The sequence below is a fragment of the Ascaphus truei genome, chromosome 2, assembly GCF_040206685.1.
Source record: "Ascaphus truei isolate aAscTru1 chromosome 2, aAscTru1.hap1, whole genome shotgun sequence".
Taxonomy (NCBI): Eukaryota; Metazoa; Chordata; class Amphibia; order Anura; family Ascaphidae; genus Ascaphus; species Ascaphus truei.
The window spans coordinates 190,189,113-190,214,045 of record NC_134484.1 but is presented as its reverse complement, the minus strand read 5'-3'; the positions used below and the strand labels follow the sequence as shown (position 1 = coordinate 190,214,045).

The following is a 24,933-nucleotide window of genomic DNA, read 5'->3' as shown; positions in this document are numbered from 1 at the left end:
TCTTCTCACTAAATTCTGGACCTCTCGTTTCTGATGCACGGACAGGGTTTCAGCTATGCTAACCTCTGGGTCAGTTTCTTGATTCTCTGATGGACCTGGGGGTACTAGGGTTAACAAGTCCTCTCTATCTTTCCAGGGCATGAGTAGGTTTATATGGTAAATTTGCTCAGGTTTCCTCCTACCTGGCTGTCTTACCTTATAATTTACTTCTCCCACTCTTTCCAAGACCTCATATGGCCCATGCCATTTAGCAAGGAATTTACTCTCCACGGTGGGAACCAGAACTAGTACCCTATCACCTGGAAAAAAAATTCTGACCCTAGCACCCTTATTATACATATTTCTCTGTGCTTCTTGAGCTTTCTCCATGTGTTCCCTCACTATGGGTAGGACTGCAGCAATGCGGTCCTGCATCTGGGCAACATGCTCTATTACACTTCTGTAAGGGGTAACCTCGTGTTCCCAAGTCTCTTTGGCTATATCCAGTAAGCCCCTTGGGTGTCGGCCATACAATAGTTCAAACGGGGAGAAGCCTGTGGATGATTGGGGAACTTCCCTAATGGCAAATAACAGGTATGGTAACAAACAATCCCAGTTTTTCCCATCCTTATCGACTGCCCGGCGTAACATGCTCTTTAAGGTTTTATTGAACCTTTCCACTAAACCATCTGTTTGTGGATGATAGACTGAGGTTCAGAGATGCTTGATTTTTAGGAGTTTACATAGCTCTTTTGTTACTTGGGACATAAATGGTGTTCCCTGGTCAGATAAGATCTCTTTAGGAATTCCGACCCGGGAAAACAGAACTACTAATTCTTTTGCTATGTTTTTAGCAGAGGTGCTACGTAGGGGAACTGCCTCCGGATATCGGGTGGCATAATCTAATATTACCAATATATTCTGATGTCCCCTAGCAGACTTTATTAGGGGTCCTACTAGATCCATAGCCCTGTATATGGAATTTATTACCGTCCCCTGGTTTCTGTCACAATACATATATATATATATATATATATGTATACATGTACTCCTTACCATAGAGGCTCTTAATTGCACGTGCCTCTGAGGAGGTTGTGGAAATGTAAGCCATCCACGTTTTTTGCCTAGAGTCCATTACACCTGTACATCAGAGAAGTCTATGGATTGACTATATTTTGGTATCTGTTTGGCCTTTCCTTGTCTATTACTATTTTTTATGGTACTGTAAATTATAAGGGAGTTTCCCTCTAAAATTGGAAGAGTCGGTCAGTATGGTGTTAACTGGCACCTACTGTAACAAAATCATTATGGTTTTGTACATTTAATGGTATACTTGGCACAGCTGTACAGAATTAGGCTTTCTAGTCTATCAAACATATCTTACATTTTTAAACAAAGTGTTACATTACTGATTATTTTATTCCTTTTGCAATCCTTCATGCAAAATTTGCTTGCACTCTTTATGGCTTCAATAAGTGACTAAGAAATAGAAATAAATCTGTTAGCTGGAATGAGAAATTGGTTTAGATATTCAAGCCTTTCTATCACATAATCATAGCCACAACACTGCCAGCCTTGGGCTGAATAGAATAACTATTCCACTAGTTTAGATTTCCATTTTACACGCTTCACTTCTTCATTTCTTTTTCCCCACATAAAAGCTTCTTTTCAAGACTCAAACAAATTCCCATCTCTGCTTTCTTGCTGCGACCAGGTAAACATAATTGCTTCAGTCAAGGAAGTAAGATCATAAAATGATACAGACTTCCAGGTTCTAATTTAGAAATCTAATTCCTAACAGTGATTCACTCTTAGTCAAGATGAAAATACATTTCAAATATAAAGTCATTCGTTAAATATTCATCAGTCCTGTAATATCCAAGGAAAATCGCATAAAGCAAAACCATGCTGTGCAAATGTATCTTTATCATTTGTTGATCATTGATAGCTCACATTGATTTCTCCTCTCCAACAACTTTTCAAGCTGTATATGTCTGTTTGTTCTATTAGCCAAGAAATAAGAAACATGAGTGGGATAAAAGCAGCATACAGAAGAGGGTTTACAACAAAACAATGAAATGAAGAGTTTTGGGCATACTTTTTAAAACATGTAGGGCTATTTTCACTAAGCAGTTCTACGCCATAAGGAAATACTAAATATTGGAATTAATGCATTAACAAAAATATTTGTATGCCATTATTAGAAAAAAGAAACAGTGGAGATAGAGGTGGACCCGTTGTCCCTGGTGCTGTCTAAACCAATAGAGGGCCTACAACCACAAGAGAATAAAATGATAAGTCATGTCCTCACAGCAGCCCGCTGCTCGATTGCCGCAGCATGGAAAAAGATAAACGCCCCCTCCAAGCAGACAGTATTGAGACGTATTAGAGAAATAAGATTAATGGAACTCCTCTCTGCACAATTGGGTCAAAAGGTGGATACATTTCATAAGGTTTGGTCAGTATGACCAGACAATTAACAAATTAATAACTGGGTCACATAAGTCTGGAGTCAATAAGACACCCACTCCCCCCCCCTCCCTCTCTCTTATCCCTCCTCACCCCCCTCCCCGCCCTCTTTTTTCTTGCTTTTCTCTCTACTATTCTTGAATTTCTCTGAGAGAGATATGTCCGGAAGCGGCTGCTTCCCCAATATGTTGTAAAAATTGAAAACAAAATAACAAAAGTTCTGTAGAATACAACAGATGAAAATTAATATGTAAGAAATGAAGACAACAAAATGCTACTTATGTTGTAATGTAATGTTAAATATTTCTTCTCGCTGTAAAATATGAAGTTGTAACAGATGTATGTTAAAACATGTTATATGATGTCATTCTCTCAAAAAACAATAACAACATTGAAAAAAAAAAAAGAAACAATGGTTTAAAAAAATGATGTAATCTGCTTTTATATCAATCGAAAATGAATGCATGTACTGTATAAGCAGGAATGTAACCATCCACAGATGACCCAACATTCTCCATGTAAAACCAGGACCTTTGCCATTCATAGACAAGTTTGATAAAAATATATATATTTTTAAAAGGCCCAGTAAAAATTTAAAGACACCAGAAGAATGCCAGCAATGTGTGACACCATGGTGACTTATTTTGTACAATTGTGACTTTTCAGAAAAATCTTGGCATTTTTTGTTTTGTTTAATGAAAACATACAAAAGGAGCGATTTTTGGATTTCAAATGGCTTAATCTCCACAATGGTGTAGCTATTATGTCTGACTGTTAATTCATTGGTCAAGATAATGCTTTTTGTAAATTAAAAAGCTCAGTTAAATTCCCTAGAAGAACAAAAAAAAACATATTGCACGTCGGAATCTAATAGTGAAACTATATCACCACTACAAATAAATTCTTCCCTGGCAAAGGGAATAGGGACTCAGGGATGGTCTTAGGGCAAGGTTGCCGCCTTGGGTCCCACGCCTTTGGGGGGCCCCATGCTCCATCTTCTCCCTCCTCCTGTCGACGCTGGGACATAGCTTCCACTCGACCGGAGGGGGGAGCTGGAGGTGGGAGTGCAGGGCCTCCCCTCCTCCAGCTCTCCCCTTTAGTCGGGCGGAAGTTGGATCCTGGCATCAACCGGTGGAGAGAGAAGAGGGAGAGGAGGGAGAGCAGGGCTCCGGACAGCCAGGTAGAGGTGTGTCTCTGTGTGTGTGTCTGTATGTCTGTTCATTTGTGAGAGGGAGTTAAGGGTGCGAAGTGTGCCCAGCTAAGGGATGTGGACTAAGAGGTAAGTAAGGTAATCTTACCTCTCTATCTATCCACTGCCATCTGGTAATGCTGTGCCTGGCCATTGTAGTAACACTGGAATACTGGTCCCGTGAGTCCTGGCAGCTGCGTGTCTGCAGCCTTCTCAGCAGTGTGTAGACAAGACTCCCACGCTCCCTCAGTAGCGCTCCTCCAGGACCCGGTGCATAGACTGAAGGTAAAGAGACGAAGGCTTCCAGAGCAAAACAAGGCAATGATAAGATTGAATACCCAACCGGTCACAAAATGTAGGCTTTATTGGTGCAAAAAGACAGCAAAATCCTACCTCTTCGCGTTTCACGCAATAGCTTCGGGAAGCTTCATCAAGGAGTAGTACACGCAGAGCGCAGGAGGCCTCTTCTGCCAGCAGTGATGTCACTTCCGGGAATGCACTTCCGTCACCAACAAGGCAATCTACTCCAAGGGAAATTTTCATATGGTAAGTGCCAGCATAGAAGTTTCACTTCAAAAACGGCTAATTGGAAAATGGGGCGGGCAAGCGTAAACCCTGGGAGGAGGGGCCACCAACCTCCAAACAACTGATACCATTTGAAAATTCCAAATGAATAATCACACAATCCCAGTAAGCTCAAGAACTCCAAAACCCACCACATCATATATAAAATCTTGATAAAAAAAATTTGAAGATAAAAAATAGAGGAACAGTGTCATAAAAGAAGCTATAAATAAAACTGATAATTTGGATAGAGAAACTCTAATACACCCTCCAAACACTATAGGACTAAAAACAACAATAACAAAAAAAGATTTTCAAACTGCGTTTGTCACACAATATAATAGGGATGCAAAGAAAATAAAACAAGTACTTACTAAACATTGGCACATACTACAAAATTATCCCATTTTGGGAGATGATCTTCCCAATCCACCAAATACAGTATAATTTTCACAAAAGCCAAAAACCTTAAGAGCAAAGGACCTTATGCTCTAAGCACCGATAAGCCACTTATCTAGCACTTATCGGCCAAAATGCCTACTGCTATTCAGTAAGCCTCGATAAGTGGGCAATAAAGGCATGAATCGCTAAAAATTTTAGCCGTCATAAAAAAAATCGCCGGGTGAGCGGCGTAAAGCCACTTATCGGCAGATTTTGAAACTCGTGCAATTCTAGTAGCCGTGATAGGCCTCGATAACCTAATCTAGAATGTCGAGTTTCTCCCAATATCCTCATGCCAGGAAAAGTTGGCGTGAGGCTGGTGAGAAGCTACTGAGAGGCGGCGATTCAGGACAGAAAAAAAATGCTTTTTTCCTGCATCAAATTGATGCTGGGAGTCTCCGGAGCTGATACCCATTAATATCAGCACCAGAGACACCCAGCAAGAATTCCATGCAATAAAAATGCATTTACAGGCAACTTCATTACCTTAGCGGCAAACCGCAACGGCAATGAAAGGCTTAACCACTCCCGCTACCAACCAAGGCCAAATACCCCCTTCACCCACCCCGCTACCCACATTAAACACTAATATCCACCTCCTCTACCCCCACATGATTAATACCTCTACTCCCACATGGTTGATAAATAAAAGCACTAACCAACAAAACAATTAATTAATTTTAAACACTAGCCAACAAAACAATTCATTCATATAAACCAGTAGCCAACAAAACAAATAATTAATTTAAAACACTAACCAATCCTAAAATGTACTAAAAACAAGAGATCCAAATTCCGGGGGGGGGAGGCAGGGGAGGGGAAAGGGAGGGTGGGGGGGATGGCAGGGGCAGGGGGGGAAGGCAGGGGGGCAGGGGGAAGGCAGGGTGGGGCAGGGGGGAAGGCAGGAGGGGTGGAAGGCAGGTGCTGGGGAAGGCAGGGGGGAAGGAAGGGCTGCGGAAGGCAGGGGTGGGGGAAGGTGGGGGGAAGGCAGGGGCAGGGCGGAGGAAGGCAGAGGCGGGGGGAAGGCAGGGGATGGGAAGGAAGGGCTGGGGGTGAGGCAGGGGCTGGGGGGGAAAGGCAGGAACTTGGGGGGTAAGGCAGGGGCTGGGGGGTAAGGCAGGGGCTGGGGGGGTAAGGCAGGGGATGGGGAGGAAGGCAGGGGCTGGGGGTAAGGCAGGGGCAGGGGGGGTAAGGCAGGGGCTGGGGGGGAAGGCAGGGGCTGGGTGGGAAGGCAAGGGCGGGGGGAGGCAGGGAGGAAAGGCAGGGGCGGGGGGAAGGCAGGGGCTGGGGGGGAAGGCAAGGGCTGGGGGGAAGGCAGGGGCTAGGGGGAAGGCAGGGGCTGGGGGGAAGGCAGGGGCTAGGGGGAAGGCAGGGGCTGGGGGGGAGGCAGGGGCTGGGAGGGAAGGCAGGGGCTGAGGGGTAAGGCAGGGGCTGGGGGGGAGGCAGGGGCTGGTGGGGAAGGCAGGGGCTGGGGTAAGGCAGGGGATGGGGGGGTAGGGCAGGGGCTGGGGAGGAAGGCAGGGGCTTGGGGGGGTAAGGCAGGGGCAGGGGGGGTAAGGCAGGGGCTGGGGGGGAAGGCAGGGGCTGGGGGGAAGGCAGGGGTGGGGGGAAGGCAGGGGCTGGGGGGGAGGCAGGGGCTGGTGGGGAAGGCAGGGGCTGGGAGGGGAAGGCAGGGACTGGGAGGGGAAGGCTGGGACTGGGGGGGGGGAAAGCAGGGGCTGGGAGAGGAAGGCAGGGACTGGGAGGGGAAGGCTGGGACTGGGGGGGGGAAGTCAGGGGCTGGGGGGAGGGAAGGCAGGGGCTGGGGCGGAAAGGCAGGGGCAGAGGAATGCGGGGGAAGGCGGGGGCAGGCAGGGGCAGGGGGTAGGGACAGGGGGGAAGGTAGGAAGGCAGGGATGGGGGGCAGGGGAACAGGGGAGGGGGGGAAGGGGGAAAGGTGGGGGGGCAGGAGCGGGGGGAAGGGGGAAGACAGGGGCATACGGGTGTGGGGGGTAAGGGGCGGCATGGAGGGGAAAGGGGGGGCAGAGGCAGGGGCAGGGGGGCAGGGGAGGAAGGCAGGGGCAGGGGGAAAGGCAGAGGGAAGGGGGGGCATGGAGGGGAAAGGGGGGGCAGAGGCAGGGGCAGGGGGGGAAGGCAGGTAGGGCAGGAGGGAAAGGCAGGGGCGGAGGGAAGGCAGGGGCTGGGGAAGGCAGGGGGGAAGGAAGGGGCTTAGGAAGGCTGGGGTAAGGCAGGGGAGAAGGAAGGGGCTTAGGAAGGCTGGGAGAAGGCAAGGGCGGGGGGAGGCAGGGGGGAAAGTGGGGGGAAAGGCATGGGCTGGGGGGGAAGGCAGGGGCTGAGGGGAAGGCAGGGGCTGGGGGGGAGGCAGGGGCTAGGGGGAAGGCAGGGGCTGGGGGGGGAGGCAGGGGCTGGGAGGGAAGGCAGGGGCTGGGGGGGTAAGGCAGGGGCCGGGGAGTAAGGCAGGGACTGGGGGGGAAGGCAGGGGCTGGGGGGTAAGGCAGGGGATGGGGGGGGGTAGGGCAGGGGCTGGGGGGGAAGGCAGGGGCTAGGGGGGTAAGGCAGGGGCTGGGGGGGTAAGGCAGGGGAGTAAGGCAGGGACTGGGGAGTAAGGCAGGGGCTGGAGGGGAAGACAAAAGCTGTGGGGGAAGGCAGGGGTGGGGGGAAGGCAGGGGCGGGGGGAAAGCAGGGGCTGGGGGGGAAGGCAGGGGTTGGGGGGGAAGGCAGGGGCTGGGAGGGGAGCGCAGGGACTGGGGGGGAAGGCAGGGGCTGGGGGGGGAAGGCAGGGGCTGGGGGGGAAAGGCAGGGGCTGGGGTGGAAAGGCAGGGGCAGGGGAAGGGGGGGCGGGGGAAGGCGGGGGCAGGCAGGGATGGGGCAGGCAAGGGAGAGGGGTGAGGGGAAGGCAGGGGTGGGGGCAAAGGGGCGGGAGGCAAGGCAGGGATGGGGGGCAGGGGGACAGGGGCGGGGGGACGTGGGGAAGGTAGGGGGGGCAGGGGCGGGGGGAAGGCAAGGGCATAAGGCAGGGGCGGGGGGGAAAGAGGGGTCAAAAACAGAGCTGGGGTCAAAAACGGAGCTGGGGGTGGGGGTCAAAAACAGGGCTGAGGGGAGCAAAAAACGGAGCTGGGGGGGCAAAAACGGAGCTGGCGGGGGCAAAACAGAGCTGGGGGGGCAAAAACGAAGCTGGGGGTAGGGGGCAAAACGGAGCTGGGGGGTCACAAACGAAGCTGGGGGGGCAAAAACGGAGCTGTGGGGTCAAAAACGGAGCTGGGGGGCAAAAACGGAGTTGGGGGGCAAAAACGGAGCTGGGGGAGCAAAAACGAAGCTGGGGGTGCAAAAACAGAGCTGGGGGGTCATAAACGGAGCTGGGTGGGGGGGCAAAACGGAGCTGCGGAGGCAAAAATGGAACTGGGGGGATATGCCAAAACGGAACTGGGGGGAAAGCAAAAACGGAGCTGGGAGGCAAAAACGGAGCTGGGGGGCCAAAAACGGATCTGGGGGGGGGGGCAAAAACGGTTAGGGGTGGGGGAAAAAAAGTCACAGTCTCAGTTAAGCCTCCCCCCAGCAGCAACAGCTGACACCACCACCACCAGGGAGCATTTCCTCACCTCAGGCGGCAGCAGCAGCAGCAGCAGCAGTAGTGTGCCTGGGGTTGGGGAGCCCTGGGTTAGAGCACACCGGCCAATGAGAGCCGTGGGGGGGGTGCAGGACACACAGGGGGGCGAGACACACCGGCCAATGAGAGCCGTGGGAGGGTGGGCGGACCAATGGACAGACCGAAGGACCAATCAAATGGTCTACAGATACTCACAACCAAGATTTTCAGTTTTATATATATGACTAGCTGAGAGACCCGGCGTTGCCCGGGATGTGAACCGTGCTCACACTGACACACACTGCTCATTGTTCACACTGCACACTGCACACACACACTGCACACACACTGCTCATTGGTCGCACTGACGCACACTGCGCACACACAGCTCACAGTGACACACACTGCACACACAGTGGTCACACTGACACACACTGCACACTGCACACACACTGCTCACACTGCACACACACACATACACAGCTCATTGCTCACACTGACACACTGCACACTGCACACACACTGCTCACACTGCACACACTGACACACACTGCATACTGCACACACACTGCTCAATGGTCACACTGCACACTGCACACACACTGCTCAGACTGACACACACTGCATACTGCACACACACTGCTCATTGGTCACACTGCACACACTGACACACTGCTCATTGCTCACACTGCACACACTGCACACACACACACACACACACACACACACACACACACACACACACACACACACACACACACACACACACACACACACAGTTACAGACAATCACAGACAGTTACACACACTCACACACAGTCACACACAGTCACACACACTTTCACAGTTTCAAACAGTTTCACACAGTCATAAACACTTACACAGACTTACACACACTCACACACTCTCACACTGTGAAACACTTACACACACTGTCACACACAGTTACACACAGTCACACACAGTCACAGACACTTTCACACAGTTTCACACAGTCACAGACACTTACACACACTCACACACAGTCTCACACAATTACACACAACAGCACCAACACCCGCTCCCCCCCCCTCCTCCTGCGCAGGCAGCGGGGAACCGGTGGGGAGAAGGTGAAGCGGGGACCGCAGGGGCATCCCCCCTCCCATCTCATGTCCCGCGGCCTGTCACGTGGTGACAGGGGGGAGCCGGGACCGGAGGGGCATCCCCCCTCCCATCTCACGTCCCGCGGCGACAGGGGGGAGCCGGGACCGGAGGGGCATCCCCCCTCCCATCTCACGTCCCGCGGCGACAGGGGGCAGCTGGGACCAGAGGGGCATCCCCCCTCCCATCTCACGTCCCGCGGCCTAGGGGGGAGCCGGGACCGGAGGGGCATCCCCCCTCCCCCCCTCCCATCTCACGTCCCGCGGCCTGTCACGCGGTGACAGGGGGGAGCCGGGACCGGAGGGGCATCCCCCCTCCCATCTCACGTCCCGCGGCGACAGGGGGGAGCCGGGACCGGAGGGGCATCCCCCCTCCCATCTCACGTCTCGCGGCCTGTCACGCGGTGACAGGGGGGAGCCGGGACCGGAGGGGCATACCCCCTCCCATCTCACGTCCCGCGGTGACAGGGGGGAGCCGGGAGCGAAGGGGCATCCTCCCTCCCATCTCACGTCCCGCGGCCTGTCACGCGGTGACGGGGGAGCCGGGAGCGGAGGGGCAAGAGCAGCACGTAGCATGTGGAGGGGGGGGGGATCTCACCCGTCCTGACGCTGCCTCACTCATCCTGCCGCTGCCTCACTCATCCTGCCGCTGCCTCACTGATCCGGCCGCTGCTCACTCATCTGGCCGCTGCCTCACTCATCCGGCCGCTCCCACGTGGATGTGAGGCGGGAGGCCGCGTGTTGTGGCCGCTCCCCCGCGTGTGTCCCGGGCGCTCGCTCCGCTCCCCCGCTGACTGTAGCGGCTCCGGGGTGTGAGCTTGGGGGGGGATGAGCTTGGGGGGGGGTGAGGTGTGTGTGAGCTTGGGGGGGTGGGAATGTATGTGTGTGTGTGTGTGTGTGTGTGTGTGTACACGGGACTCCGGGTAAGTTCGGGCACAGGGAGGGTGGGGGGGTGTGGAAGTTGAGGTGCGGTCCAGCTGACGGGGGAGAGTGAGGGGCACCGGGAGGGGATTGTGTGTGTGTGTCCCCGTCCGTGTCCGTGTGTGTGTATGTGTGTGTGTGTCCCCGTCCGTGTCCGTGTGTGTGTGTGTCTGTGTGTGTGTGTGTGTCCTTTGGCCCGTCACTCCGCCTCAGGCCAATGAGAGGTGTGTGGGGGCGGGCCAAGGGACCAATGAGATTTCCCCTAGGGACACCGGACATCCAGGCAGGCAGGCAGGCATACAGTGCTTTCACTAATATAGTATAAGATTGAAGCAGGGCTCCAGTGCTGAACCGTGTTAATTTCAGCTCCGGGGAACCCCTGTTTCCAGACATACTTATCTCTGAAGTAGATGTAGAGGGTTCACAATATGTCCGCTGTTCAAAGATTTCGCACCCTTTGGATGAATAGGAAGCTGGGACGTCCTCGGTGTGGCTTCATATTGGCCCATATGATGCGGTAACGTTAAACATTAAAGCCCTGCTTGCTAAGCAGAAGAAGCTATCAGCACCTACTTCAGAGGAAAGTATTTTCGGAAGTAGAGGGTCCCGGGACCTGAAATTAATGGGGTTCAGCTCCAGAGACCCCCTGCTTCAAACCTATATATATATGTAGCCCTCTTACCCCAACCCAAAGGGAGATCGAGGTGGGTAGGTGTATCTGACTACTTATCAGTGTGGTGCGGTACCTGTTTGGCAACCAGGAGGGCTGAGCTTCCGCCACGGGGAACCTGGGGTATATACTTACACTCGGTGCAGTGCCACCACTGATGAGGGATCCCAATGTGGTGGGAGTGTGCCCTCACCAGAACAACCATACAGTAAATACACACAATGTGAATAAACAGTATTTACTGAGCATGAACGGTAACTTCAATGAAACTCTACTTGCATAACATCAATACATCATTACTGCATATGAATAACATTGCATCCCCCTGAATGCATACCATCCCCTCAGCCCACATGTCCATCATCACATCACCCTCAGTCCCTTTGATAATAATGTGCCTGGGCACTTTATCCCTTCAGTGTCCACAACAATAAGATGATTGTTAGTTTGAGGGATAGCTTCCCTGTGTTGATTATGCAGCTGGGACCATTCTAATTGTCAGGAGCTTCCCAGCTGAAAATTAACCTTGTCACTGCTGCACTGCATACCTACACATACGTCTGCCAGGCATAGAGCTGATGACGTTCATTCACCCTGTCACATTCCTCCCCTGTTAGTGTGTGGCTGGGGCAACGCATGGCCGAAGCCCGGCCATCCACCCCTTCTCTAGAAAATAAATCAGCATTGGCATTTTCTTTTCCAGGCCTGTGCTGAATCTCAAACGAGAAGGGTTGGAGGGCCATATACCACCTGGTCAACCTAGCAGTCTTTCATAGTATTTAACCATTATAATGGAGCATGGTCTGTTACCAATGTAAAATGGACTCCCGCCAGGTAGTGCCTCAAGGCCTCGATTGCCCACTTTACTGCGAGACACTCCTTCTCAATTACTGAGTAGTTTTTTTACCTTGGGAACAATTTCCTACTCAGAAAAAGGATCGGATGTTCCACTCCCTCAAACTGTTGCGAGAGCACTGCCCCTAGCCCTATCTCTGAGGCATCGGTTTGTACAATAAAAGGCTTATCGAAGTCTGGGGTTCTAAGGACGGGACCCTCTGATAGACACCTTTTTACCTCCTCAATGGCTCTCTGGCACTCCATTGACCATACCACTTGTGTAGGGGCACACTTTTTTGTGAGGTCTGTTAGTGGGGCTGCAACTTCCGAGTAGTTGGGGATGAACCTCCGATAGTACCCTGCTAAACCAAACAGGGAGCGTACCTGCATTTTTGTTCGGGGGGTCGGAACTTCTTTCAGAGCAGCTACCTTGTCGGCTAGTGGCCTTACTTTTCCACCACCCACTGCATACCCCAGGTACTTGGTTTCCACCTTACCTAAGGCACATTTCTTAGGGTTGGCTGTGAGCCCTGCCTCTCTTAGCGACTTGAGGACCGCTTTCAGCCTATTTAGATGGGCCCGCCAGTGTTTACTATAAATGACAATGTCATCTAGATAGGCCGCGGCATAAGCCCTATGAGGTGTCAGTACTTTATCCATGAGCCTCTGAAATGTGGCTGGGGCTCCATGCAGTCTAAATGGCATTGTCACAAACTGGTATAACCCCATGGGAGTGGCAAAGGCTGTTTTGCACTTGGACTTTTCCTATAAAGGAATTTGCCAGTATCCTTTTGTTAAGTCCAGCGTGGATATATATTCCGCGTTACCAACGGCGTCAATTAACTCGTCCACCATTGGCATCGGATATGCGTCAAACTTGGATACCGCATTGACCTTTCGGAGGTCCACACAAAATCTTACCTTCCCATTGGGTTTAGGGACCATAATTAGTTGACTACACCACTCACTGCATGATTCCTCAATCACGCCTAAATGTAACATTTCTTGTACATCCTTCTCTACTAGGGCCTTACGGCTTTCAGGCAACCTGTAAGGACGAGAATGTACTTTTACCCCAGTTGTTGTCTCTATCACATGGGAAACTAAATTAATTTGCCCTGGTAAATCAGAAAAAACATCATTGAATTGTGTAATTATTTCGAACAAGTCCCCTTTTTGTTCAGAGGACAATTGTCTACCCATTGGGATTTTATCGTCACCCACGATGTTCTCCCGTGGGGGCTGAGGACCCAGGTCCGTTTCCTCCTCCACCGGGTGGATGAATAGAGACCGCTGCACCTTCCAGGGTTTCAGCAAGTTCACATGGTAAATTTGTTTACCCTTCCTGGACCCTGGTTGAGCGATCTCGTAATCCACATCACCCGTACGGCGGAGTACTTCGGATGGGCCCTGCCATTTGGCTAGGAGTTTACTCTCACAACTGGGTAATAATAACATCACCTGGTCTCCCGGGTGAAACACTCTCATGCGAGCATTCTGATTGTAATGTCTCTCCTGACTGTCCTGGGCTGATCTAAGATTCTCCCTAGCAAAATGGCCGACCACATCTAGGCGCTTCCTAAGGTCTAGTACATATTGCAGGGTATTCTTAGAAGGGGACCGCTGTTTCTCCCAGGACTCCTTTAGGAGGTCTAGGATTCCCCGGGGTTGACGGCCATACAATAATTCAAATGGAGAGAACCCCGTGGAGGCCTGGGGAACTTCCCGCACTGCGAACAGCAGAAAAGGAAGAAGTTCATCCCAGGCTCTCTTCTCTGAATCTACAAATTTTCTCAGCATACCTTTTAGAGTTCGGTTAAATCTTTCCACCAATCCGTCAGTCTGTGGATGGTAGACCGATGTCCAAACAGACTTGACATCTAGTAATTTTAAGACATCCTGCATCAGTTTAGCCATAAAATTTGTACCTTGGTCTGTCAACATAACCTGGGGAAGTCCAACCCGTGAGAACAGCTCCAACAATTTGTTGGCTACTTGCCTAGCCATTGCTGTCCTCAGGGGGAATACCTCAGGATATCTTGTTGCATAGTTGACTATTACAAGAATTAACCAGTGTCCTTTTGAAGAAGGCTCCAGCGGTCCTACCAAGTCTACACCAATCCTCTCAAAGGGAATGGACACCAAGGGTAGAGGAACCAAGGGGGCTGGTTTTTGTCCCTTCAGACTAGTTAGCTGGCTCTCAGGATATGCCGCACATAACTTAGCAATGTCACTATGCATCCCTGGCCAATAGAAGCAGAACGAAATACGGTCCAAGGTTTTATCTCTACCCAGGTGACCCCCCCAAGGGACAGTATGGGCTAGGGTGAAGACAGTTTTAACAAACGCCTTGGGAACCAATATTTGTCTGGTGACCTCCCCTGTTTGTGTCTGCTTGTTCACCCTATACAGGATATCATTCGACAATTCAAAATGAGGGAACACCATTACCCTTTGTACATTCAATAACTGGGCATCAATCTTTACCACTTTACCACTTTATCATATTGTTTGACCATGACTGGGTCTTCCCTCTGCCTCTGGCGAAAATCAGGGAGACATAGCTCTGGTAATTTCCCAGGGCCTATCTCTCCTCTTTCTGGCCATCCCCAGTCATGACTTGTGACTTATGCCTATTAGTATGGCCACCTTGAGTCCAAGATTTCTGCAACTAGTCCTGTTTGTCACAGCGTCTTTGCCTCCGAGTCTTTGGAACCCGGTGTCTACTGGGGAACAGGTCAGCCGAAAAGGGAAACAGTTTACCAGGTTTCTCCTGAGTCAGAGAATGTGGCTCCTCCTGAGTGACTGGAGCCATTAGGTTTGAAAAGAAGGGCCAGTCACGGCCGAGCAAAACGGGGGCAGGGAGCCAAGGAGCGACTCCTCCTGACCTTTCAGCTGTAGCAGGATTTTGGCTGTCGGATACCATTTTACATCGCCGTGTATACACTCTATACTCCATGGGGAGTCAAAGGAAAGCACGTCAGGCGGTAACAGTTCCGGGAAGACCAGCGTTTTTCCAGAGCCTGAATCTATAAGGGCCTGGCGGTTTTACCACCAATCTGGACTGGAAGTAGCCAGGGCTTGCCATTTTCTCTGGGGAAGGCCGAGGCGACTGTCCTGCTAAAGGAGCATTCCATATATGGACAGTCCACATGACGGTGGCCTTGTTCTCCGCAGGCCAAACATGGAGAGGGTTCCCTTGCCGGAGGGTGCCGTGGATACCGCTCAGCGGGACCGGATACTGGAGACCAGGCCTCCGAAGGGTCCTGTGTGCGACGTCCTCTGAAGTTCCTCTCATTTGGCGATGAGCCGACATCAGGAAGTAGATGAGGGTCTCGACGGGGACCAGCATTTGAACCCTTCCCTTGCTTGAACGATTGCTCCTTCCGTGGGACTTGGCGGTTGCGTATGGATGGGCCATAGGTTCCCCGTTGGTCCGACCTCCCTCTTTGGGCATCCGCAAGTGCCGGTGGAGTCGGATCCGTCGGCTCCAGGACACTCGCCTGCTCCTCGGCCCCAAGGAAGTTCTCAACGAGTCGGACCACCAAAGCTAGGGTTTCAGCAGCATGGTGTTTTACCCAAGAGCGTGCGGAAGGGGGTATGACCTGTAGGAATTCTTCCAAAACAACTTGCTCAAGAATTGCCTCCTTAGTGCGCTCCTCTGGTTGTATCCAGCGAGTACACAAGTCCAATAACCGCTGAGCGAGGACCCGGGGTCTCATCTTAGCGGTGTACTTCAGGCTCTGGAACTGCTGCCGGTAGGTCTCTGGGGTCAGACCTAAACGATCCGGTATGGCGGCTTTTACTTGTTTGTAATCTATTGCCTGGTCTGCTGGGAGGCTCTGATATGAGGCCTGGGCTTCTACTATGAGGAGCAGGGCCAAAGCGGTTGCCCAGCGATCTGCAGACCAGCCCTGGGTTTTCGGCAACTCTTTCAAACGTCAGTAGAAAGCGTCTGGATCCTCGTTCGGAGCCATTTTCCTCAGGGGGACCGGGGGTTTGTTCGCAAGTTCTGGACTGGCAGACCCCTGGGATTGAGTCAGCAACCTGGCCATCTGCTCATCCTGTGCTTCCTGCTGCTGGATTAGGAGCTGGGTTTGTTGCTGCAATAGTCTTTCATCTCTCTCTGCCTGTAGTTGGGCCTGCTCGCACAGAAACGCTTTAAAAATTCTTCCATTTTTTTTGTGTGTGGCCCTTCAACTGCAGGGGCCTCTCAAAATCCCGGCACGTCTGACACCATATGTTGCAGGGTACATGCAACCACACACAGGTTCTCTTGATAATGCTTATTTATTGAGCCTTAAAAAATACAGCACACAAAAACAAAATCTTCTTTTCAGCATAACAAAACAGCTTCTTTTCAGCATACAAAAACAAGACAGCTTCTTTTCAGCATGCAGGACACAGACAGTTCATCAAACATGTCATTTGAAAACAGACCTTATAGCAGTAATCTTACTTCAGCATTTCAGTCCTATTTCTTGACCAGCTAGCTGCATGTGTGTACAACCTGGGTTTTTAAAACACCTTGATTATGCAGCTGGGACCACTCTAATTGTCAGGAGCTTCCCAGCTGAAAGTTAACCTTGTCACTGCTGCACTGCATCTACACTATATACGCCTGCCAGGCATAGAGCTGGTGACTTTCATTCACCCTGTCACAGGTACTATGTACTGTGACATTGTCCCTTCTTTAACATTGGTTAGCAATACAAAGTGAATACAAAATAGCATATTATCAGGATTTCTGATCAACACTTATTTCACCTTTTTTTTTATCATTACTTTTCAGTAATTTATTGAAGATTCATTAATTCCTCATTTCTAGTGTGATTGGACCACACTGAAAACTATCAACATTGTTTTTTAAAGCAGCAGACTGCACTGATCGTCATCTATTTTTGCAATTCATTGTTATTTGATGCTCTGTTCAGAAGATGTAAACGTCTGAAATATTAAGTGGTTAAAATGGAACTCTCGCCAGAGCCAGTGAAGTTTAAAGGTTACCATGGTAACCTCTGAAGCTGTAGATTAAGAAAATAATGATTTTTAACAGTAGAAAAACATTTAAAAAAAATTAATTGAGCAGGATATGCTCTGGGACAAAATAATAACATTGTATGAGTAAGGCCTTGACCCCGCTGCCTACTACAGCGTCCGCCGCATGGACGAGAGCCCTCCCCTCAATGGCGCCGGGCCATTGCTCTCTAGAATTGAGAGCAGGACTCGCGACGAGCGATACGGCACGCCCCCCGGCGGTTTAGCCAATGAGGGCGAACCTGCCGGGTGACGTCATGGCCGCGCCCCCGTCACTCCCCCGCCACGCCCCCACCACGCCCCCCCAGTCTCTCTTCCTGCAGTGAGCTGCAGACCAGGGAATCGGCTGCACGCGTCGCCAATCTCGCTGGCGCGCGTTGCAGCGGAGTTACCGGGGCCTTAGCCTTAAACTCACATAGGCTTTTGGGGAAGGGGATTTCGGTTTTACAGTGGCTAAGTAGAAAAGAGGTATAGAGACATGTGTATGAATGCCATTCCCAGCTGCAAAACTGGGGCACAACTGGAACAAAAAATTGCAACCGATTTAATAAAGAAAAATGGTCCATGAGAAGAAATGGGATTTTTGTCTTTGCTAAACCTAGAGCATTCTTTTGCTTCACCGAAAACTTTGATACTTAACCTCCATAATATTTATATCTACAGTGTAGGTCCAGCTGTGACCGGATTAGAAAGTTTTGCTTGTATCAATGAGGTTATAAACTATTTACTTTTTTTCTACATTTCATTAGGTTTTGCTGCAAATATTACAGCTATTTTATTTGCAAATCTGATTTTTTTTTTGCTAGAAATATAACAAAGAATACTCTGGATAAAGTAAAAAAGAAATATGAACCACGACAGGGGTGGCAGTGCCGCTCCTCTAGGCTTGTGCGGGGCACGTAGGAGTTACTGGGGGGAGAAGTTTTCCTGGGGCTATTTTGCAGTGGGGGTGAGTTGATGAAGTGTTATATATACTAGGACTAGCGGAGGAGGGAAACACTCACCTTATTATTATTATTATTATTGTTTATGGAATGGAAGAACAAGTCCAAATTCCTTTTCCCAGAATTTCCCTTTTTTTTACCAAATCCGTCCCCTCAGCAAAATGTGACTGCGGATTGGGCACCAAAAAATCCGCCATGTATCCGCCATTTGATAAAAATTCACATGCGGATTAATATACAGAGGGCAAGAGAGAGAGATCCCCTACCCCCCTGCCCCCTCCTCCCCCCCCGGATTAATCCATGTCAGGAATTTTAACAATATGGCCACGGATTTCAGATTGTTCTTTAAAATAAAAAAAAATATCAGAATTTGCGGATTTGCCTTTCTGAGACTGATCTGCGGAATTCCATGGACCAAAGGAACCGGCCATCGAAGCAGATCCAAATCTTGAAAAAGTTCCTATTTCTACAAAGAAGGACAAACAAGTGCAAACAGATACAGAAGGTAATATGGGCCCTGCTCGTGAGAGCTTACAAACTAGAGGGAATAAGGGGCAATGTTGAAACAAAAGGTAAAATGGCCGCTCATCCTGAGATGGAGTGTGCCTCAGGATGGGGTACGTCCAGCCGCACAACTGGATCTACTGTTGTTTGGGGGGTGGATGTTAGGGGGTGTTATATAGCATGGAGTTTGGCCCAGCTGCACAGATAGGGTTGGGGGGTGGGGGGTGGATGTTACAAGTATGCCAGGTCTCCTTAAAAAGGTGAGTTTTGAGAGAATGTCTGAATGCTAGGGGAGAGTGTGATGGTGCATGTTAGGGAATTCCAGAGAGAGGGGGCAGCACAGGAGAAGTCTTGTAGGCGGGAGTGAGATGAGGTAATAAGGCGGGAGGAAAGGTAAATGTTTTGGGCAGAATGGAAGGGGCGGTTAGGGATATATTTGGGGATGAGGGCTGAGTTGTAAGGTGGAGCAATTTCGATGAGAGCTTTGTGAGGCTGAGTCCATGCTCCCTGATTGCTCGCTGAGGCGCGCTGAGGCTGAGGGAAAGCGGGTGCTTTCCCTGGCCTTGCGGTTGCTTACCGCACGCGCCATCAGCGGGCCTGCAGGGGGCGGGCCGGGGGCGGGCGCGTCACTGGCCGGGGGCGGGCCAGTGACGTCACGGAGCTGGTTCGCCCTCATTGGGCAAACCGCTCACGTGACCGGCCTGTCCCACCGGCAAGCGGGGGAATTTTAAATTCCCCTAAGACCTGCGCTTCCGCAAGCGCGCGGAAGCGCAGGTGAGCCCCTACTAAAGCCGCTCTAATTGCGGCTGTAGGGGCTCAGTGCTGAGCGGGAGCGCGCCTCAGCGCGCTTCCGCCAGCAAGCAACTAACATGGCCGAGGCCTAAGTCAGAACTAGGATTTAAAATGTAACTCTAAAAGGTATGGGAAGCCAATGTAGGGATTTATATAGGGGAACAGCAGTAATGGAGCAGCATTTTGGATTGATTGGAGTTGGGATTGGCGGACAAGAAGAATGCCAACTAGGAAAAGGTTGCAGTTGTCAAGGTGGAACATGATAAGTGAGTGAATTAGGATTTTAGTTGTGTCATGAGTAAGAAAGAGTGTATCCTAGTAAAATTTCTGAGGTGAAAGTGGCAGGAGTTAGCATTGGCTTGAATGTGAGGCATGACGGAGAGGATAGAGTCAAAGATGACCCTTAGGCCCCGAGTTTGGTGTGTTGATGAGATTGTTGTATTATTGACAGTGAGGGAGAGTTGGTGCCGGGGTGACAGTGGAAGGGGGAAAGATTATTAATTCTGTTTTGGGCATGTTACATTTCAGGCAACAGTGAGTCATCAATGATGAGATTGCAGATAGACAGTTGGTGACACGGGACAAGAGAGAGAGGGAGAGGTCAGGTTAAGAGAAGTAGATTTGGGTGTCATCAGCATAGAGATGATAATATCTATCCTATCTATCTATCTATCTATCTATCCTTTCTATCCTATCTATATATCTATCTACATCTGTGTACATCTGTGTACATCTGTGTACATCTGTGTACATCTGTGTACATCTGCGTTGCCCCAAAGGCGGACAGCCTGATGAGGCTCCCCAAGAACTACTCCCCTCTGCACAGGACCAGCGTGTTAAGGGTTGACATGTGCTTGTACTTTGTGGAACATCAACCCCCACCACTGGAATGTTAATGAGCCAAGAGGACACAAAGATCTTTTTGTTCACAGCTGCAGCAAATTCAATCTCAACCACCCCAGTGTACATCTGCGTTGCCCCAAAGGCGAACAGCCGTTGGCGCTGCCGAAGGGCAGCCAAAGGGTGTGAGCCGTTTGCAGCCGTTCGCTGATGTTCGGTGATGTTAAAGCTGCTCTATTTCAATCTGAAACTCATAAGCCCTTTATCCCTTGTACTGTATATATATATATATATATATATATATATATATATATATATATATATATATATGTAGAGGTATCAGTACCGTGTTAGCCGAGCTTCAATAATCAAAAAAATTATGGAATTTTTTTTTTTGATTATATATATATATATATATATATATATATATATAATATATATATATATATATATATATGTGTGTGTGGGATAGTCCCATTTAACGTAGTTTGCTCTACTATGAATGTATTTCCTGATCTTCCCAGAATATATGTAAAATGACACATGGGATATATGTTACTTTGCTCTTAATAGAGCAAAAACATTTCTGGTGTGAGTAAGCATCTCCTCACATTCAACATCTTATATATTTTTTTTAAACTCTATATGGAATTCTTTTCATCTGGATAATGCTCCCCTGCACTGACATGGTTAGTTTGCCTACAATGGCAATGCTCTCTCCTAACAGAATATTTTTTTTACTATACAAAAATATTTGAGATTTTCCAAGGCCCATGCCAGATGCTAAATGGGAAGGTGACCTCAGAGTTATAAAGTAGAGTGATGACAGGACTCAGGTGGTTGTCACGGTAATATGCCTTCATTGTTTTTGTTCTTGTATGCAAGTCACAGATAACAGGACACATGATATCTGCAAGAGAACAAGATATATCACGGATCCAATATGTGGGTAGGGCCATTATATTTTAAACACCTTTAAGCTTTCAAGTAGATTTTTTTTATTGTACTCTCAATCTGTTACTGTTATCTATTTCTTTAATCCCTATAATAAATCTAAATGCCTAATAAATTTTTCTTTATAATTAGAGAAGTGGAAAACTTTCACTCAAGTTCATAATGCTGGCAAATTTTGGACTTTTGCCAATTATTTTGCAAAGTCATAAACATTCACTAAAATGCTCCTATCATTAGTAACTACTATAATTATGCACTGCAATTCCTGTCGAGAAGTGTTCTCTTCTACAAGTTTGCTTGACATTGGGAACAGACTCCACGAGCTTACTAGTGTTTGAGTTATTTGTGCGTGTTACTGTTGTGTGACATCTATTGATGTGAACCAGAATCTACTGGGCTGCCAAAGGAAAAATATGCAGCTAGAGCTTGTAATTATCATTCTGAGTATCAATTATCACCAGTGTGACTGTCTATCAAGGGCAAGGATGGGCACTGTATAAAGCATAAGTGATGAGATAACTATAAAGTTCCTGTCTACGCAATCAGCTTGGGGCTGATGATGATAATGATTACTGGGGCATCCTGAATAACAGGCTTCACACTCTTGTGTGCCAAGGCAGGTTCCTACAGGCGGGCCCAGTTTATGTCTTGGCTACTTCTACTCAGTGCACTATTGAACACTCCACCACACAGTGTGAAAAGGAGGATCATGAACAACATGTTCTCAACCCCTCTATACAGGGCCGCCAACAGAAATCGTGGTGCCAAGGACAAACATTTTAAGCAGGGCCCCCCACGAGCGGGCGGTATTGGGAGCCGCCACCCCCATTTCACACCTCACGAGCCCCCGATCTTTCCACCCCCTCTTCCCATGTATTTCTCTCCCTTCCGTCTCACCCTCTCTCACTGTCCCGCCTCACATGTATTTCTCTCCCTTCCGTCTCACCCTCTCTCACTGTCCCCCCTTGCATGTATTTCTCTCCCCTGCGTCTAACTTTAACTCCCTCTTTTCCTCACTCACCCCTTCTCTCCTCTCTCTACATCAACACACAAAAATTATCCAAGGGGATAAAAAAGATTCCTCTTATTGCACTCTATATTATTTTATTTAAACAAGTATAGGACAAAGTTGTCCTAGCAAAACAAGTGTGCTATTATTGCCATTAAGGCTATTAAATCGGTATACACAGTTAAAACCAAGAAAATAAAAAAGTTTTATTACATCAAAAATAATCATCTGTGAAATACAGTATATAGTGATACAGGTTTAAAAGAATTAAAAAGAATCCTCTCTAGGGGTGGAGTGGTTTAGAGACTCTATATTTTATTCAGACTATAAAACACATTAATATGTGTGTCTGTATTTCTTTTATATCCACTCAGACAGCTCAGTATAATTTCAAATGATGCATATATATGGGAATAACGGCTCAGTAGGCAATGGATATTTGCCTTTAGTAACAAACTGGTTTATGCACATCTATTGGTTCTAGATCCTATATTATGATATTATGATCACATAGTGGAAATAAACATATATTGATAACATAAGAGGTGTTTAAAACCCTTCTAAATCTATATGTGTAACTGATTTCATATATGCATAGCTGTCAACCAAACATGCAGTAAATATCAGTAAATGTATGTAAGAATCACACAATATAGATATAATTTAGTATATGTACATAGTATCCTTATAATAAGGTATATCCACATATGATCCGATAGTTATAGTAGCCTAGCGTCTCACAAAGACCAAAGATGGTAAATAACACAATAATACAATGTTTTGTGTGTCTGGCCAAAATAAGCCTCACTAAGTACATTCGTGAGTGTAGACATATCCCAAAAAACACAGACACACATGGTCTCGGCGGACTTAGTGTGCAAAATTAAGTTTGCATAAATTCCACTTAAAGGTCACGGCAGACCTACAGTATATACTAGTAACCAAGTTTGTTCAATTCCACTTAGAGGTCACAGCGGACCAAAGTTACAGGCTATTATTGGGTGTCTGTTTTGTATATATGGTATACAGATCACCCAATAGCCATAAAATGTAGGTGGAAAGTGCGGTGTTGTAACACCGGTATACTGGCCAAGTTCCTGAAGCTGAGGTGTCGCCCCTATAACGTCGGACTCGACGTATGACGCGTTTCGCATGTTGCACGCTTCTTCAGATGGGAGGAGTCTGATTTACCGATCTCCTTGCCTTGCTTATATACCCTCTATTGTTGGGGGTACATCACTCTGTTCTCCTATCGGAACAGGTTTTGTAAGAGAGACCTATGATATGCATGGTTCACTAAAGGATTCATCATTTGATGTTTATTGACTAAATCAGAGTGTCAGAAGAGTAATTTATGGATGTATAGAGTAATTTTCTTTTTCTCTTTCTTTCTGATCATGATGACTGAACATAAAAAATAACTTTTTATGAGTTTGAGGCAGAATAGAAGACAAGGAGTAGAGATATAGTGTTTATATTTAGGGGTCCAGAATGCTTAACAGAGTTATGGTGTTTACATGTTGGTATATTTATAGCAAATATAAGTTATAATGTAGGAATGTCTCTAATCATATTGATCCACCCTTTTTGGTCAATGCGAATCTAAAGTTTAACTATATACCTCCCCTCTACCTCTGTAAAATTGTGAATTATGTTAAATACAGAAAATGTGAATGTGGGTGAATAAAATAAACTATTTATGATAAAAAAAGGGTTTGTGGTAGTGTGTAGGAGTGAAACTATCTATATTGATTCGCCCCTAATGGTCAATGCGAATCAGACTAAATTAAATATATTTAAATTCTATCTAGAATTAATCAAAAATTGGTGAATAAAATTGTGTAAGTGATATAAAGTGTATGTAAATCAGGTAAGTATTATAATATAAATAATGAGTTTAATGAAATGAATTATTAACACTAAAAATGGGATTTGATGAAAATAAACTATCTATGCTAGTGTACCCCTAATGGTCAGTGTAAATCAAACTAAATTTATTTTTCATATATAATATTTATACTTCTATATAAAATCAAATAATATTAATGTGAATAATCAAGTAGATAAGTGATCTAAATGATGTTTATATTTACATTGTATTTAACATAATTTAAAGATGATAATCTATATAAACAAATGATTTGAGGTATAATTATTTTATGTATGATTTTTTATTTTTCATAAATATGCTGAATAAATAAATCCCTCATTCAAACCTTCTGGACTCTGTTTGTAATCGAATGTCCACCGACATTCTCTTTGTAGGAGACGTTTATCCCAGTCTCCTCCTTGAGGACCTGGTGCCACATGTTCAATTCCAATAAATTGAAATAATTATGTATTTCCTTGATGTACTTCATTCACATGTTTGGCCACTGGTTTGTCTTGAGTATGTCGAATGTCTCCCATGTGTTCCAAAATTCTCGTTTTAGGATGTCTCCTTGTCTTCCCCACATACATTTTGCTACATTTACATATGATCAAATAAATTACTCCCATGGTTTGGCAATTTATAAAGCTCTTGATTTTGTATGTCATTGTTCTCATGGAATTAGTGAAGGTTTTAGTTTTGGCCATTAATTTGCATGCTTTACACCGAGCACATGGATAAGATCCTACAGGTTTGTCCCCTAGCCACGTTTTTTGAGATTGTATTTGGAAGTGGCTATGTACTAGTTTATCTCTAAAGTTTTTTGCTCTCCTATAGCCTGTTTGTGGTTGATCTTTTAAAACCATTTTTAAATCCGGATCTCCCTACATCAAGTCAATTACTCCATGCTCCCTCATTCCCTCCCCCCTCACACAATTCCCCCCACAAGATATATACCAAAAAACTTCCCATCCCCCAATGCAAAAAACTTCCCACCCCCAAATACATACAAATAAAATCCCCATCCCCCAAATATATACAACATCCCCACCCCCCAATATATATATATATACAGTATATATATATATATATATATATATATATATATATATATATATATATATATATATATATATATATATATATATATATATATATATATATATGTATATACAAACACACACCATA

General features: G+C 47.5%; 1 pseudogene; it reads left to right on the top strand.

Moving 5' to 3' along the window:
* The window catches only part of LOC142488173 (N-acetyllactosaminide beta-1,6-N-acetylglucosaminyl-transferase-like), a 38,890-nt pseudogene extending 14,691 nt beyond the window's left edge, over positions 1–24,199 (top strand).
* Positions 24,200–24,933: the final 734 nt, after the last annotated feature.